Below are 19,772 nucleotides of genomic sequence, written 5' to 3'. Positions count from 1 at the left end.
AAAGTCTTGCAAATGCGAGACCTATTGCATTGCAAATGCTTGTTTGTTTTTATAATGAGGGTGCCAAAAAGCCACTGTGTGTTTCAAGTAATGCTACGTGAATGTAATAAAACAATTGTGTTTAAATATATTGCTAGGAAATCTTATCTCAAAATGAGAATAAATACCCTGTAGCCGATGAGTTTAAAATCATTTAATGCATCTTCCAAGGATCATTAAAGGATCATTGAGAAAATAACTTGTCTTTGAAACAAATAACTGAATCGGAGCTATTGCTGACCGGCCAAAATCTGCAAAACTGAATTAACCATACTTCTCAAGCAACAGCATTTCCCCTACACGTGGCCATAAACAAGAGAAATTAAGAGCGTGTCACTCCACACATGTACCGATACAGAAATGGAGAAAAATAAATAAAAGGAAGCGTGAATAATTGGAAGAATGAGGGAGTCTGACACAGACCATATACATATATCCATGAACACATCAGCATGGAGATGCACAAACACATGCATGCTTCCATACACCAATATGCACTAACACACAAATGCTTGTACACACAATGTGAACTCAGACACACAGGCACACATTAAACACACACAAATGTAGACACACCAACTTATCATAATCTTGAAAAGCAAGAGATCCAGTCTGTAGACTGAGTAGAGCAGAGGTCTTAAAACTATTTCGGTCTGAGCCCCCTTAAGCAAAATGTTTAGAAGTTGGGCCCCCCCTCCAAAACTATATGGCAAGGATTTGGGGAGTGGGAGGGATGATCACAGGGGGCAGGGATCATGAGACCATTTCAGGTATGCTTTTCTGTAGCTAGTAATCCACACTACATGTGCAGCACCAAGCAAGAACAGAATTGACCACAAACACTACTGCCCATAATTGGGGTGCCGTGGGCCCCAATGCACTCCACCTGCTGCACTAATGATGGCTGTAGCCCTGAGAAACAAGCTATTTCCTCTTCTTTCAGTCCTTCTCCACCATGTCTGACTATCACTTCAATCTCAAAACAAGTCCAGGCTCTGTCTGAAAGAAAATAATCTACTACATGCTTCCCCAGTTGTTTTGCGCCAATGGCGTCATATGTCCTAATGCTAGCAAGGAAAATGAGCCCCCATGCCCAAATTCTATTGTTAAACATTCATAATTGTGATGCAGTGGGCCCCTTGGCAAAAGTGTCACTGTACTTGCTTCACTAATATTAGTTGCTGCCTTGCTGTTGCTTTGACCGTTCCCAACATGGGATCCCATCTCACACCAACCCTCTCCCATCCCACCCCTCTTCACCCTCTCATCTCTGATGCCCAAATCAAGGTGTCGCCTCTGTTTAATTTCCCCCCTCCCATGGGTCAGTGCTCCAAGGCTCAAAGAAACACTGGCACAGGAAGTGTGCCCTAAAGCTCTTATGCAGCTGCAGCATCAAAGATGGCTACAGCTCTGCAAAGCAGGCTGTCTACTCAGCTGGGCTAATACTTATAGGTCAGATGCCCAAAGCAGGCTTTCTAAAAAACATAACCATACGAATAGCACATTTAGCCCCCCTCCTTCCGCTGCTTGGGCACTGTTCCGTGCGGAACAATTGTGTCCTGGGCCCTAACGCTAGCAAGAAAAATGCACCCCATGTTCTTTTTCATTGCAAGACTGTCATAACGGAGATCTAGTGCCCACTCACAGAGTGTGTGTGGAGTGGGAGGGCTCCTGTGCTGCAAAACAGATTGAGAACTAAAGAAGGAACATGGCTTCTCACCAAGGTGCCCCCTACCTGAAAGAAATGCAAATGTGTGCAATGGTTGGAGCCAGTGTAGGCTTTAATTAATAGTCACTCAGTTTCATGGTGACAAATATTTATTCTTTCTGAGAGGTAATATATGTGTCCATTAAAAGGAGTGCACCCTTTTAATGGGCATATATAAAAAATATTTACGTTGGGTATAGTCTGGATTCTTATCACTAAAATGTATATTTTTAAAGCACTTGTTTTTATCTTAAACCGTATTTTGCTGCAGTCTGTTCTATACATTGTAATACAATTTTAAAACAATGATATTCACAGTGCTTTCTGTCACAGACTGGGACATTGTAGCACTATTCCTCACTACACCAAGCAGGATTTAATTCTGTGACTCAGCCGTCACACACAAAGACCTCTGCAGTGATCACTTTAGCTAACTGAGGTTCCATAAGGTAAAAGAGTATATTTCCTTTTGGTTAGTTTAATTTGCATTTATTTTTCAACTAAGGTGTGTTTTTATTACAAATATAATTACATTTTCAAAAATAGAACATAAATTAGATATTGCATTTTACAAAATGTAATGTGGTCTCGCAGATACTGGGATGTAGTTTCTATGACAAACCAGATGTCCAACTGTAAAACCACAAAGTCCTTTTACAATCGTCACGGTGGTGCAGTAATTGAGTGCAGGACAAGTCACCATCATGTTTGTCAATGCCCCAACGAGAATGTTAGGTTGTAAATGCCGTCCATTTATCACTCTCCTGCCCGCAATCTCCACACTTGAAAACAAAATCGGAAACATTTTGAGCACTTTATTCTCACCAGCTCCAAAATACAACAAGCATTTGCAATGCAATAGGTCTCGCATTTACGCAAGTTTGAGCTATTGGCATTGTAAATGACAATACCTTTTATTTATGTTTTGGTTTTTAAAATTGCATTGCAAATGCTTGTTTTATAGATTTTAGATTAACGCAATTAATCAATAATTTGTTGGTGAATTTTTCAGGACTGGAGACAGTGGTCGGAGGGGGTCACCCTACACATTAGACACATTAGACTCCAAATAGAACCCTACATCTAGCCATCTTGTAGCTGATTCACCAACAAACATCCAGTCAGCAGTAACCTGAAGGAAGATTATTAGGCATTAAGATCCCCAGACTCTAGATCTCTTTAACACCACCTTGCCAACAGAATTCAACCATAGTCTTCAAGAATTGCTGGCAAAAACACAACTATTTGGGCTGGCTGTTTTTGAGACGTTGATTTTTCCAAGGCAGCATACAGTGTATACAGCATAGGTGTGTATGCTTCGAATTCCATTGGATCCTTAACACAAATATCCTCAGCTGATAGTTCCCAGACTCTCTGGCACTCTCCAGTGGTGATAAGGCAGCGTGTGGCTATTTATAAAAGCTGCAAATAAATAAAAAATGCTTCGGCGTGGGCCCTGCTTGAAACGGGTGCCCCACAAATAACACTATGGTGTCTCCAGATGTAAAAAAATAATTTGTAAACCAATTTAAGCTTAAAATAAGAGCATACACTTTGGGCAGGCGTCTCATTGGGCGTTAATCACACAAAGCAGAAACAAGTGGTAGCGTTAGGTTGCATTCTCACTAATGCCGTACTGGTGTATTGCTGTCTCCTCTCATTGTATCACTGCAACCCCCTATGGAGAGAGCAGCGTGAGGCTTCATAGGCACAGCGTAGATAAGTGCCGGCATATATAGAGAGTTGGTTATCTTTAAGTAGCATGCACACAATGCGTGCGCTCAGACCCCGATTTCAAGCTCCGCGGGCCCTGCCTCCCTGCACTGGGTTGGTTAACGATGGTTGCGGAGACTGGCCCCTCCCGTGCGCACAATACACGCGCAATGTCCAGTGTGCGCAACTGCCAAAGGAGGAAGGTCGTGCAGAGCTCTGAGAATCCGATTAAATGAAGCACCTTCAAATAAATGTAACAGATAGTGGGAATGAAAACTCGCGGGTATGCGTACACTCACACCACTTAATACACATTCTTGCAACCCGCACACCACATGTACTCCACACATCAATCACACACAGTGCAACTATCGGCAATATATGAAACGCACCAATCACACATTAATAGCACACTCAGTGCCAGACAATTAGTCGTATAATGTACATACAACAAACTTGACGAATACACACTACACCCGCTAGGCATGTACCCAGCAAACGCACACCAACCAGCACAGATCACGCAAACACATAAACAACTCACACGCAATGCCTACCACGCATACCCACCAGTCACACCTCGCGAAAACACATCATGAACATATAACAGGCTCGATGCACACACACTACACCCACCAGGCATGTATTGCACACACACACCAACCACACACATCACGCACGCACATAAACTATACCACACATACACATCAGTCAAGCGGCAAACACACCATTGTCATTAAGATGCGTGTCTACTGCCTGGTGACGTACACTTCTCTGCTGTTTATGGCACTTGGAGTTGTTACTGCACCCCACACCTCTTGACAGCGGTGCAGCTGGGCACCTGCCTTGGGAAAACCTGGGCTGTCACTCATGTAAATATAATAAAATATAAAATAAAGACAAAAGATAAAAGCACAATCTATTGTATTTGCCGCGGTGTTGCTCCAGACCTATACCAAACTTTGAAGAAGGTTTGTTTAATTTGCATATTTAATAGTGTTAACTGGTGCTTTGCTTCCACAGTGTGTTCGAGTTCGGAAAATAGACCCCTGGCACCTGCAGGAAGACAAGCGGATGTGCCTTGAAGATGCGAGTCTGTAATTGACACGAAAGCAGCTTGAATTATCCACTTTCACACAGTGGACACGGGTGTAAACCCACGGCGTCGGGCGGAGGCATTATTTCGCAATGTGTAAGAGTTGCTTTTAGCCAAAGATGCTCAGGCCAGCAGCCAGACTTTATCACCCCTACCCGACGACAACAACGATCTCCCAGTCTAATCTGGTTCCTAGTTTGTAGTTTTAGGAGGGGAAGCTGAGCCTCCTACACGACGCTTTGGCACCAATGCATCACAAGACACGCATGCGATGTAAACATATTTATTCTATTTTAGTTGGCAGCTAAAGAACCCGCAGCTTGAAACTTGGTGAATACACACACAATATCAAAAGAACAAGGTGAGCGTGTAGTTTGATTATATATTGCAGTTTGCTAACGCAGCTTAACTTTCAAGATGAACCACATAGTTCATAGGATGATATAGTTAATCCGCATGCACTGCAGGTTTTGAAATCATTGCTAAGCGGGCAGTGAAACACCCACATTATGTCACGTAGCGGAACAGATCCAGCAGCCCCGCAGAAACATGAAATGGAGGAATGACATAGCTCACGCACCAGGAGGAGTGTGCAGGACGGGGGTGGGGAACCGGGGATTATCGGAGCTCATTTTTTTTTCGTTGCTTCCAAACAAGCCGCCAGACAGCAGCGGAGACTTTGCACCGCTGTGAAACCGAGCTCTGCCTAGAAGGTCTCTCCGTCTCCATGGACCAACAGCTGGTCCAGCACCTCCCAAAGAACTGGGAATCCACCCGATTGTGCCTGGCGCAGAAGCTGCAAAGCCCAGTAACCTAAGCAACTGCCATTGCTGCAGACCGGCTTTGAGCCGGACGCGCGAGGCAGATGTCTTTACATGGCAGCGGCCACAATGCAGCATAGCCCGGCACCATGAAGGGCAAGGCGGGGGACTGTGGCTCTAGGCTGGCCTGGTAGCACTTTTTGGAGCCCTCTCAAACAGTCTCATGCGCTGGGTCAGGCGAGACCTAAAAATGTGCAAAATTCCAGACCAGCACTTCGCGTGATAACCTATAATTACTTGCAATTTTTAGGCATTCCGAGTAATCTCCATAAAGGAAATAACAAAAGTTTCACTCGTCTAGTCTTTCAGCCAACAACAGCAGCACCACACTCACCCTCATAAGCTCTTACTTGTGATTGCAAATGTAAAACTACACAATCCAGAAAGCCGCTAAAAAAATACACTTTACTGTTTAAAGGTGCTGATGACATCCAGGGCCGGACTGGGAACCAAAACCGGCCCTGGCAAAGTGCTCGGCGGGCCCCCCAGGGGCTTGGGGGAGCCGCTGAGCTCTTTGCCAGGGCCGGTTTTTGGCCGATTTTGTTACAGGGCTGCAAAAACGGCCCTGTAACAAAAACAGCCCCCAGGGGCCCAAATCCGGCTCCCACCCGTGCGGCGCACCGGGGGATTGCCCGGTGCCCGCTACGGCCAGTCCGGCCCTGATGACGTCACGGGGTTAGCTGGCAACCATGGATTTCGCCTCACATCAATATTAGTTGACGGGTTGGCTCACTCGTGAAATGGGCGTGATGGCGTCATAAAAATAGGGTGGAGCATGGCAGAAAGAGTGGCCCTCCTCGTGCTCAGTGCAATACAACAGGAGAGAGCCGCCTGCATGTTTGCCATGGTGCCGCGGCAGCAGCGTTCATCTTTGCAAGCAATGATCCAAAAGGCCGGCCACTTCAGATTTATTTTTAGGCCCAGCTCAAGAGCCTTCCAGCGAAAAACACAACCTGCACCCATATAAGGCCGGGGAGTAATCAGACGCGCGTGGGTAACATTCTGTGTAAAAGGAATAAAGCCTTCGAGGGCGACAGGAGGGAAACCACTTCCTGTGCACCCTTGGACGAATACACCCAGGAGCTCTTAATCAAACAATAAATCTATGTACCATTCGGGCAACAGGGGGCTGTCTCTCTGCGTGCCCCAGGGCGAGTGCTGCACGCAGGCCGGTGTGGCATGGAGCCGACGCAGCGTGTGGAATCTGCGAACTGCTGTTTACATGGCGACTGCGCACAACACACTATTTTAAGAGGGGCCCGTGGATTCGGAATGAGCTGCGGCCTCCACCTGGCCCGCCTTATGCAACCCGTGTCCTAAAATGCTCTTAGGAGCCCACGAGGGAGCCTCGAGGCTCTAGCCGCAAGTGCACGGCGGTATCTTTCAATAGAAGCACCGGCATATTTTTGTTACAAAAAATTACATTAAAAAAGGCCTCAACTCCTTTGGCAAACATTTTGTATGGGCAAATGCTATCCGCCCAGAGGGCACCGGGCAGGCCTTCCTGGCACTGGCCTCTTCCCAGACTTAAGTGTGAAAAAGTCCTGTGGAAGTGCCGCGTGTGGCAAGCACTCTCGCTGCATTCAAGGTCTCGACCCACCGAGCTGACTTACGACAAGCCATGACTGAGCAAAACAGACGCATGGCAAGCAAGGACAGAGGAGTACGTTAAAAGGTAAAACCCCAAAAATAATCAAACATATGAAAAGTCATTCAAGACAAGCGCTCGCCATGACGTTTCCGTTTGGCTTTTTCTGCCGTGACCTTGCCTGCTAAAAGGTTTCTTTTCTTTATGGGGCCATGTGTTTAGCTCCATAAAGATAAAAAACCTTTTGCAGCAGAAGGAAGGCAGGCGAGGCCGTCCAAATGGGATGGCTCGAAAAGCCAAGCGAAAACGTCACGGCACCTCTTTCCCAATGGCTGGCCGCCGTTTACCATAAACGGTGACGCCGGACAATGGGAAAGAGGGGCGGGGCTTAATGCCCCTTGCTGAAAATACCCTGTCAACACTAAATCTCGCCAGCGAGACTGCGCATGCGCGCAGCCTTACGCTAGCGAGACCTAACAATGCAGCAGTACGTCCTGTAAGGTTGTACTTGTGCAAAGTTTATTTTTCACAAAAAAGAAAAATCTGTTTGTTGTGCCTCCCAACAAGTAGTTCTTAAGTACTTTTCTCTTTGACACCTTTCAATGACCACCGGTAGTTTGGATGGAAATTCTGTTTATTACCCACCGCACCTTTCCGAGTTGCTAAACACTTTCACAGTTTAAACGGGATTAGGGTTTAGTTTCTCGGCAGACATTCCATTCTATTCCCCCACAGATTTACGCTGTTGTCTGATGACCCGGCACTACACCACACCCTATACGCCTAATTGACCGTTAATTGATTATTTGTCCTCAAGTTGTGTGCGTGTTTCTATATGTACTTATTCCAAGGTGAACAGAAAACAATGGAATGCATTTTTTTTCCTTCTTTTTAGCCTGGTCTTTGACCCGAACTTCACACTCGCCAGCCTCCCCAGTGCCACTTACTAATGCGTCCTTTAACTTTTTTTGTTGCGTTTAACTGCTGCATGTAAATGAAGGCAGCCTAGAATGGTGTCTTTCGTGCTTCCAGGGTATCTTCATTTACATGTAATTGCAGACCTATTTGCGCCCCCCCTGGCAGCACATCCAAGCCCCCCCCAGGGTACGCGCCCCACAGTTTGAAGACCTCTTGAGTAGAGGATACAACTGTTCATAGTTAGCGCTCCTCTCCAGAGCGTCTACATCTTCCGTATCAGCATTTCTACCTTTATCTGGAGGCCTGTTGAGAGTCAGGCTAGGGTGACTGCAGGACACCATTTCCCTCTCCTTCACTTACAATGTCATCTTTGGCCATGCATGTGAAAAGAAGAGATCATTGAATCCAACGGAAGGGGTGAACATGGCCAATCACTGCATGGGTTCACTAGAAGGCTATAAAGTGATTAGGCATTGTCTGCGAACATCCCACCCCCGCACTGACTCGTGCGAGCAGCATACACCTGACTCCTAAGCCAATACAAATACTGCTTTCATGCTGTTTATATTAGTAAACCGCATGTGAACAGTGCCAGTATTAGCTTGAGCTGCGTTTCTCCCGACTTCCTAATATTGCATGGATAGGAGAGGGGTAAAGAGCGCATGTGGGGCTGGGCATGGGAAGCCACCAACCCAAACTTGACATGCACACTTCACTTTAGGATTGCTTCCCTGTAGTCACTGCTTTATTAATCAAGCTCCACTCTTGCCGCCCTCTCTCTGAGGCAGAAAAGTGCCCGGTCCGTGACTCAAATAAAAGAGTACCGCAGCCGGTAAAAATAAAAACACAAAATAAAACACAGGAAAAGCACACTATAATGTATGTTTTAGCTCCCAATGGGCGGTGTCAGCGCACTTCTTCCCCAATGGAGCAGCCGCACCTGCAGTGAATCTGCACTGCTTAATTTATTGGTCATAAAGAGTCTCTTTTTAAAATATCCTATTGGTTAAGGCATCTGCTTCAGAGGTCTCTTTGTGTCTAGCAAATTTCAGGAGATACAAATAATTGTTATAAAACTTTGGTGGTTCATGCCGTTGCTGGAGGGACCTGTGTTTTGGCTAGTCACCGTTTTAACTCTTAAAAGCAGCATAAAGGGTTTAATGTTCATGCTGCAAGCACATCGTATAACATGCTGATCATAAATTTGTATTTTATGTAGATAGGTAAGTGTATTACTGCTTTTGATATAGAGATATTTTTGTTACTTCCAGTTCATAAGTTGCTGTCCTTGTAATAACAGTGTGCTATTAACCAACATCAGTGAACTGCATGCAAACTGCAAGTCATGGGTTTAGATCTATATTGCTTTTCTGTGTCACTTGTTGTTATTCTATTTTGAGTTTGCAAATACCGGCTCCTTTGGGTAGTAATAAAGAATTGTTAGAACAGACAATCCCAACTACTGCATGAAATTTTAAATTCTGACTTTGTTTCTCCTGAACATACAATCAACAAGTATGGACGATATGTGACTCCTACACGTTCTAACCCTCATTATTGTATGTAACATTTCCTGTACATTGATTTACGCAGTAGTATGATTTTATTGTCTGTGTGTGTGATGTAAAACACTCGTGACAACCTACGCTGGGATGGGTAACTCTATAAAAGAATTAAAACACTAATTAGTGCCTTTAAAATTTTTATTTGAGTAATTACTCAACACACATAGATCTGGCATTCTTACAGTACAAGTACATTTCTTACAAAAGAATGGTTGAACAAAGTTAAAGGGCAGCCTCCAAATTGAAATTTTTCTTAAGTGGTATAACCATAACAAGCTGTGTGCCCAGTTTTACGCAGTAGGGTCCGTGAATAAATCTTCCTATGCAGGATCTTAGGTTAGACCAAGCTAAACCTGGCTCGAATAGCTATTTCCCGGGGTCCCTGAAGAGCCTCCAACCAACCGTCATCAATGTCACCCAAGTCATCAGTCCAGGCGAGTCTTAGGGCACCAAGTAGTTCAGGGGTGTTGTTGACTAACTTCCGGTAAATAGTGTAAATTCCTTTTTAGGTCTCGCGAGACTTAATGAGAGGGCTCCAAAAAGTGCTACCAGGCCAGCCTAGAGCTACAGTGCATGTGCGCGGGCGCCGCTTTTACCGCGATTACTTTCACTTTTTTTGCGGCCGCACGGCTGCTTGTTTTTTAGGTCTCGACCTTGCTATCGCGTAAGCGATCGCAAAGCGAGACTATAGAAAGCGGGTTTGAAAAGTGCTCCCAAAAAGCGGATTTCATTGCTAGCACGCGCACAATCACGCGCATCGTGCCGCCATGCAATCCGCCTTTTGGGAGCACTTCAAAGGGTCCGCTCCCCCGCCTGGAATGCGCTCCCCCGCCCCCAAGCGCGTGCGCGTCACGCTCCGCCAGGCTTGTTGAAATGTGCTCTTGTCGAAGAGCTCCGTGCTGATCAAAGCACCGCTTTGATATTCTTATTTAGTTAAGCAGTCCGCAGGCAGCGTGCACCCCGAAGTGGCTTTAAAAACACAGCTACATTAAAGTGTCGTCGTTAACGGATGTCATGTCTTTAAAAAATGTCTGTAAAATAACTGAGTTTTCAGGTTCAGGTTTACGGCTTTAGCTCTAGGTCACAGAGCCTACAGTAAGACATCTGTCTGAGAAAAATTCGGTAAACTGAAATAGAAATTCTTCAATCTTGAACGACCTTTGAGAAGCCGAGATATTCTTAGAGTCACTGCACCGCAACTGCAATTAGGTGTGCGTCGTGTGCATTGAAAGCTCATATAGCCCAGTGCTAGCCTATTGCAGCCAAGCTCGTGCCTGAAGCGCGCTGGGAGCAGCGTCTGTAGGCCTCAGAGGCTCAGTGGGCGTCTGCCTTGTTTTTATTTACAGTAGAGAATGTTGTACAAACACTCTTTTTTAAAAAATATATTTAGGAAAAAAGTGTCACTGTTTAGGTGTTGCCGTTATGTGCTTTGCATTAATATGTGTTTTGCGAAATGTGGTAGCTTTTAGAAAGTTATCGTACACCTTTACGGGTATTCTTACATATATAGTTATTGTTTACGATATTTCGGTGCAGTTTGTGGGTCTACACTACCTGGGTTACTAACTGGCGGGGGCTTACCGAAAATTAGGGTACACTTACGGGCGCATAATCATTATTTTTATTTTATATTCCTCAAAGCGCGATTACTGTTTCTTTCGTGCAACACTGTACAACATCTGTGTAACTTTTAAAATACATAAACAAAAGGTAGGCTCTTTCTAGAGATGTTTGATGCAGTCATTTGTACCTGCACTTAAAGTGGTTGACGTTACTTGCCTAACATACAACATACATGGGAACATTTTTCAAACCTTTTAAGGGAAAACTATAGCAATGCGCTTTAGATTTAGGAAATTGGATTAATTTCTTGCAACATTAATTTTTTATAGCAATTCCGCTGTTGTCTGTAGCGCTGCGTTACACACTTGTTAGCTGTCCCTTTTGCAAGTCTTTACATAATATGTGTCCACCAGCTTGTCTCCCTCTAAATTCACCACCGAAAGCAAGACGCCCTGTACTTTCGCCACATGCTGCGCGATTTTTACAACTTCTTTACACGGCAGGAAAGCACCTTCTTATCAATGGCGCCATCGATTTACCTCTTGCTTTGTTCGTTCCCACACAAGTGAAACATTCCGTCTAATGACTTTTTGCCACCTTCATACAGTTCCAGGTAGAGTCCTTCTTATCAACCGCGCCATCGATTTGCCACTCACTCAATATGCGCTTTCAAGCCACAATTAGGCAGACCCTTTCACCATTGCTATGCGTATTCTTACAGCCCCCTTCTATTTCCTAACACTATGTTGGCTTTTGTTTCACTTACATTTAAAACAAGCATTGGCATAGCCAATAGGTCTCGCCTTTGGGACCTTATAAGTGTTTAGCCATGCAACAGTTGATGTTGTTGAACCAAGGATATTGTGCTGCATAACTAAATACTTATAAGGTCCCAAAAGCGAGACCTATTGGCTATGCAGCAGGTTTCCGTGCCTTTAGTTTTAAAAAGATTAGGATGTTATCTGAATTTCTGAACAATAAAACGGAGGGGGCGACTAGACGTTAGGACATGCCTCTCCTCTCCCTGTCCGTCTCACTTTCGTTTTCGGTCTAATTTTCAGCTTTTTCCTACGCTTGTATTGTACTTCTCTTTTTTTAGCCCTTGTCTCGTTTTTGTCTATTTCTAAATATTTATTGCTTGACTTTTCTTCAGTATTGCCAATTTTTCTTTTTTTTTGTCTTCTTCGTCCCTGGTTTCTTTTGTCAGTTCCTTCCTCCTTGTTTCAGATTTTCTGCTCTTCCTGTCTTAATGCAACTCTTCCAGTCTGCCCGTTTCTCCTTAGTTTTCCCAGACTTTTAATGTGCTTCTGCGTTTCCCGCGACTTGCACTCTTGCTCTGCTTCTAGGAGTGCTTCAGGTGGAGGCATATATCTGCTCTGTTACTTATAATCACGGAGTGTCTCTGCCTCAGCCCAGGAGGATACAGCATATACTGCGAAATCTCGTCTGTCACCCGATCAGGGGCTACCCTCCCAGCTGATCTCTGCCACCCCCCTTCCTTCTTACTAGGAACCGGGAGGGGGGCTGGGGGTTCAGGAGTTCCAGGCCCTCTGCCTAATTCTTCTGAGTGGCGGGACCACTTACAGAAAAGAAAACAAACCCCCCTCCACGCTGCGCCTGGAGTCCGTGTAATGAGTCCAGACTAAACAAGCATTAAAAATGCAATAGGTCTCGCATTTACAAGAGTTTGAGCTATTAACATTGCAAATGGCAATGCCTTTCATTTTTGTTTTTAAAGGATAAATAAAAGGCATTGTCATTTGCAATGTCAATAGCTCAAACTCGCGTAAACGCGAGACCTATTGCATTGCAAATGCTTATTCTTTCTAATCGCGGCACCGGTGCTTTACTTTTAGCATTAAAAGTAAAGCGCGGGTGCCGCGATTATAGCAACAGTAAAGAAATAGATGTTTGTTTCTATTTCTTTACTTTTGCTGTAATCGCGGCACCGGCGCTTTACTTGTTAATGTTAAAAGTAAAGCACCGGTGCCGCGATTAGAAAGAAAAAAATGCTACCGCCGGCCACAGCTTTAACAGGTTTCCTGTAAGTGTGACATGACTGTACCCATGTATAATGGCCCCTTATTGTTGTGGGATAACTGTGCTTGTATATTTGCTATATAGTAACCACTTTGTTGTAAAAACAAACTCATTGCACAGACACCAAATAATAGCTTACCTTCCATTGCATTAACATATTTAGAGCTGCATTGACTACAGTCAGTGCTTCACTGTCCATGCATGTCTTTGTCTCGCTGAAACGCACGTGTGAACAATGTCTTAGGCAGGTTAGTGCGAAAATGGAAAAGCAGTCTGCAGCGTTTGAAAATGTTTTCAAGTACATGCCATGCCAGGTGTAATCATGAGTCTGGGATTTAGTGCATTCGGCTGCCTTTCTTTAACACCTGCGACCATATGATGCATTGCAGCAATCGCACCAAAACTAATGTTTGTTTCATAGTGCAATATGAAAACCAAATGTCCTCTAGGTTCTTTTGTTTTCTTGCTTGTGAATGAATTGCTTGTTGAGTTGGTTTGAGAGCACGTTAAGTTGCAGCCCTTCACTCCAGTGCAGTATCCCTCACAATCCCCTCCAGTGTAAAACCAGTACTTTTGCCTTTCGACTCCTTGCACATTCAGTCCTTGGCCTCTCTACTGAGGCACTCAATATGGGGACAATTTTTGTCCATTGTGGTGGAGTTTAGGTTTGAAATATGCATAGTGCCAAGGTTACGAGCCCATCTGACTTTGGATACTACAAACCTGGTTCTCCTAGCTCTCGGGTTTGTAGATCTTAATAAAAGCTTACCGGCCTCTCTAGCCACAAATACTGTGTATACATTCTATAGAACAGTTATAGATGGCTGCATGAATGTCCCATGACGTACTGTTTCACAGCATGACACATTTATAATAACTGTTCAGCGTTTTTAACCCTCACTGATGAGTGAGAGCAGAATAACTCGGGTTGTGAATACTTCATACCTCTGAGGTGGCACCCCCAGTTTTGGCTGCCTGAAGCCACCAGTGCTATAATATGAGCTCTCTGATGTAACAACTTCTCCTCCTGGCAGTGCAAATTGCATATGTCCGTTCCACTGAGGTAGATGGTAGAGACGAATGTTCCCGAAATGAGGAAAGGGAGGCCTATAAATTCATCATATGTGACCTACTATGCTGGGTGGTAACGGTCCATGCTTGTACTCTTAATTTGATCTATGTTTTGTGATACAATGAATTGTATTGCACTGTATTGTGTATCTTGTATGTCACAATGTTTATGCATCCTTTATCTATCATATGGTAATTCAAATGCCGGTAACCTTTTAGAACAGAAAAGGAGGCCTATACTGAGTATGCAGTGGACTTTTCATGCAAGGATACCCAATCCGGGCACTTATTTGTAACAAAGGCCTCCTTTCCAACAACTCTGTAGCTTATGATATCCTAATGCTTCAGCAGCCAATGACAGACAATGTGTTACTCTCTGCTTTTTTTGGCAGATGCTGCTTAAAACTATTTAAATTCTGATTACACTATGAAATTGTAAACATATCTGAAACTATCTGGTGTAAACATTACGAATTATCCAAATTGTGTCACAGTTAAACAAAAATAGCATTTCCTTGCCCTTCCCCCAATTTTCTCATTCTCCCTGCCCCGCAGCAGTTCATATTTTTACCATCAAGTAAACCACAAAAATTTGGCCCACCTGAATCTCTAGCTGCAGACTTTAAGATTCCTTTGCTGCTGCTGTGCCTTGGCTGATACCTTACACTTGATAGCCAGGTTAAATGGGATGCAGTTTCATATTGCAATAACCTTTGCTATGGAATGGTTGTGGAATTAGACTGAACCAGTCCAATTATCTTCCCAAAATTATTTAACCTGAAAAATCGTATGACACTGAAGAGTACACTTGGCTTTACCATGCCCTCTAGGTAGGTCTGAGCTTTTAAAAGCACTTTTCTAGTCTTATAAAGTCTTTTAGGTACATCTAGGCTAAACATGTATGTCACCATTTGGGGTGCATCTGCGGTTAAAATCTACTGTGACACCTCACCTATTGATTATTTTTGCTATTAACTATGGAAAAAGATCATGCAGCACTTTAAATACTCTTGAAATATCACCAGTCCCAAAAATCTGCATAAGTGACAAGCCAAATAGGCATAATTTCTTATTACGCCCTTTTGGCTGGTGCTATCATCTCACCACGCCAAGTTTCCAGTCCTGTTTACTTTCCATTCCGCAGAGGTCTGGTAAAAATAGTGCAATTTGTTAAGTATTACATCCCGTAATGTTTGTGTAAGTCACCAGATCTTTAGCTGCCACGAAACACTTAACCATAGTATGGTCCTCCAGAATAATGTCAAGACACACAACCAACCACAACCAACCACACACACACACAACCACACACACAACCACACACACAACCACACACACACCCACACCCAACCACACACACACCCAACCACACACACACACCCAACCACACACAAAACCACAATCACACACACAACCAAACACACACACACACAACCACACACAAACAGCACACAAACAACCACACAACGCACACACAACCACACAACAACGTACAAACAACAACACACACACAACCATGCACACAACCACACACACACTCAACCACACACATGCACGCGCACACACACTCACACAACCACACACACACAACCACACACACAACCATACAACCAAGCACAACCAACCACACAACCACACACAACCACACAACCACACACACAACCAACCACACAACTACACACACACAACCACCCACAACCACACCCCCAACCACACCCCCAACCACGCCCACACACAACCCCACACACACACAACCCCACACACACACACACCCCACACACACACACAACCCCACACACACACACAACCACACACGCACACAACCACACACGCACACAACCACACACGCACACAACCACACACACAACCGCACACGCACACAACCACACACACACACCCACACACACAACCACAACCCCACAAACAACCACACAACCAAACGCACAACCACAACCACCACACAAACAACCACAACAACAACCACGCACACACAACCACACACACACACAACCACACACACACACACACAACCACACACACACACACACAAAATCACACAACAAAACCACACAACCACAAACAGTTTTTTGGGCTGTCAGCATAAATACGCTGTCACCAAACACGATGAACACTTCGGGAAAGTTTGGGAAGTCACCCCCAACTTTGAAACCACTTGCTGTTGCAGAGTGTGTTCTGTACACATGGCAATGCCTTGACACAGCGGACTGTTGCAAGGAATGCTCTGAGCCTCGGAGACTGACAGGCCTGTGCATTAGTTCACCCCGACTTGGCGCTGCATGTAAACAGGGTGCCCACTGTCCAGCATGAAGTGAGACATTGTGATCGGGGCTGGAGATGCTATTTTGCAATCTGCTTAGAACATTGTATTTCATTTATGGCATTAAACATAAAGGAGCACTGGCAACGCTGATAAAATGGATGAATTATCTTACCAAAATTATTTACCATGAAAAATCGTATGACACTGAAGAGTACACTTGGCTTTACCACGCCCTCTAGGTAGGTCTGAACTTTTAAAAGCTCTTTTCTAGTCTTCTAAAGTCTTTTAGGTACATCTAGGCTAAACATGTATGTCACCATTTGGGGTGCATCTGCGGTTACAATCTACTGTGACACCTCACCTATTGATCATTTTTGCTATTAACTATGGAAAAATGATCATGCAGCACTTTAAATACTCTTGAAATATCACCAGTCCCAAAAATCTGCATAAGTGACAAGTCAAATAGGCATAATTTCTAATTACGCCCTTTTGGCTGGTGCTATCATCTCACCACGCCAAGTTTCCAGTCCTGTTTACTTTCCATTCTGCAGAGGTCTGGTAAAAATAGTGCAATTTGTTAGGTATTACATCCCATAATGTTTGTGTAAGTTACCAGATCTTTAGCTGCCACGAAACACTTAACCATAGTATGTTCCTCCATAATAATGTCAAGACACACAACCAACCACACACACAATCACACACACAACCACACACACACCCACACACTCACACCCAACCACACACACACACACACAAACACAACCACAATCACACACACAACCACAATCACACACACACACAACCACACACACAACCACCACACACACAACCACCACACACACAATCTCAAACACAACCTCAAACACACACACAACCACACACACACACACACACACATACACACAACCACACACACAACCACACACACACACACACACACAAACAACCACACAACACACACAAACAACCACACAACACACACACAACCACACAAACACACACAACCACGCACACAACCACGCACACAACCACACACACACACACACACTCACACAACCACACACACACAACACATACACACAACACATACACACACAACCACACAAACAACCACACACACAACCAACCACACACAACCAACCACACACACAACCAACCACACAACCAACCCCACAACCACACGCACAACCACAACCACCACACAAACAACCACAACAACAACCACACACACACACAACCACACACGCACACAACCACACACACACACACAACCACACACACACACACACACACACACACACAACCACACACACACACACACAACCACACACACACACACAAAACCACACAACCACAAACAGTTTTTTGGGCTGTCAGCATAAATACGCTGTCACCAAACACGATGAACACTTCGGGAATGTTTGGGAAGTCACCCCCAACTTTGAAACCACTTGCTGTTGCAGAGTGTGTGCTGTACACATGGCAATACCTTGACACAGCGGACTGTTGCAAGGAATGCTCTGAGCCTCGGAGGCTGACCGGCCTGTGCATTAGTTCACCCCGACTTGGCGCTGCATGTAAACAGGATGCCCACTGTCCAGCATGAAGTGAGACATTGTGATCGGGGCTGGAGATGCTATTTAGCAATCTACTTAGAACATTGTATTTCATTTATGGCATTAAACATAAAGGAGCACTGGCAACGCTGATAAAATGGATGAATTATCTTCCCAAAATTATTTACCCTGAAAAATCGTATGACACTGAAGAGTACACTTGGCTTTACCACGCCCTCTAGGTAGGGCTGAACTTTTAAAAGCTCTTTTCTAGTCTTCTAAAGTCTTTTAGGTACATCTAGGCTAAACATGTATGTCACCATTTGGGGTGCATCTGCGGTTAAAATCTACTGTGACACCTCACCTATTGATCATTTTTGCTATTAACTATGGAAAAATGATCATGCAGCACTTTAAATACTCTTGAAATATCACCAGTCCCAAAAATCTGCATAAGTGACAAGTCAAATAGGCATAATTTCTAATTACGCCCTTTTGGCTGGTGCTATCATCTCACCACGCCAAGTTTCCAGTCCTGTTTACTTTCCATTCTGCAGAGGTCTGGTAAAAATAGTGCAATTTGTTAGGTATTACATCCCATAATGTTTGTGTAAGTTACCAGATCTTTAGCTGCCACGAAACACTTAACCATAGTATGGTCCTCCATAATAATGTCAAGACACACAACCAACCACACAACCACACACACAACCACCCACACACTCACACCCAACCACACCCAACCACACACACACACAAACACACACACAAACACAACCACAATCACACACAACCACACACACACACAACCACACACACACAACCACACACACACAACCACCACACACACAACCACACACACACAATCTCAAACACACACACAACCACACCCAACCACACACAACCACACACACAACCACACATGCACACAACCACACACGCACACAACCACACACACAACCACAACTACACAAACAACCACAACCACACAAACAACCACAACCATACACACACAACCACAACCACACACACAACCACACACGCACACAACCACACACACACACAACCACACACACACACAACCACAAACAGTTTTTTGGGCTGTCAGCATAAATACGCTGTCACCAAACACGATGAACACCTCGGGAAAGTTTGGGAAGTCACCCCCAACTTTGAAACCACTTGCTGTTGTAGAGTGTGTGCTGTACACATGGCAATACCTTGACACAGCGGACTGTTGCATGGAATGCTTTGAGCCTCGGAGGCTGACAGACCTCAGCCTGTGCATTAGTTTACCCCGACTTGGCGCTGCATGTAAACAGGGTGCCCACTGTCCAGCATGAAGTGAGACATTGTGATCGGGGCTGGAGATGCTATTTAGCAATCTGCTTAGAACATTGTGTTTCATTTATGGCATTAAACATAAAGGAGCACTGGCAACGCTGATAAAATGGATTTAATTTTGAGTAGTGACTAAAACTTTAAAAAACCCTTCAGTACTGAAACAAGTGCAATAGGTCTTGCATTTGCAAAAGTTTAAGCTATTAGCATTGTCCATGACAATGCCTTTTTATCTATTTTATAAAACAAACACATAAATAAATGTCATTATCATTTACAATGCCAATAGACAGTGTTGCATTATTATTAGCAATGCCAACTGCTCACACTTTTATAATGCGAGACCCATTGCATTGCAAATGCTTGTTCAAGTATAGGTTCAGTGAGCAAACAGTCTTCTAAAAGGTGACGCGTCTGGCAAATCGTTGCCTTTGAGGACATGAACTTGCAATGCATGTCCCAGTTG

At 44.4% G+C, this 19,772-nt stretch overlaps 1 protein-coding gene across 2 annotated transcripts in view; it reads left to right on the top strand.

Annotated features, from left to right (window-relative positions):
- The window catches only part of MAPK14 (mitogen-activated protein kinase 14), a 789,257-nt gene that overhangs the window by 129,329 nt on the left and 640,156 nt on the right, over nucleotides 1–19,772 (top strand). The gene's annotated exons all lie outside the window — the stretch shown is intronic.

The sequence above is a fragment of the Triturus cristatus genome, chromosome 1_1 (genome assembly GCF_964204655.1).
Source record: "Triturus cristatus chromosome 1_1, aTriCri1.1, whole genome shotgun sequence".
Lineage (NCBI taxonomy): Eukaryota > Metazoa > Chordata > Amphibia > Caudata > Salamandridae > Triturus > Triturus cristatus.
The sequence above is the reverse complement of the archived record's forward strand: the minus strand, read 5'-3'. Positions and strand labels throughout refer to the sequence as shown.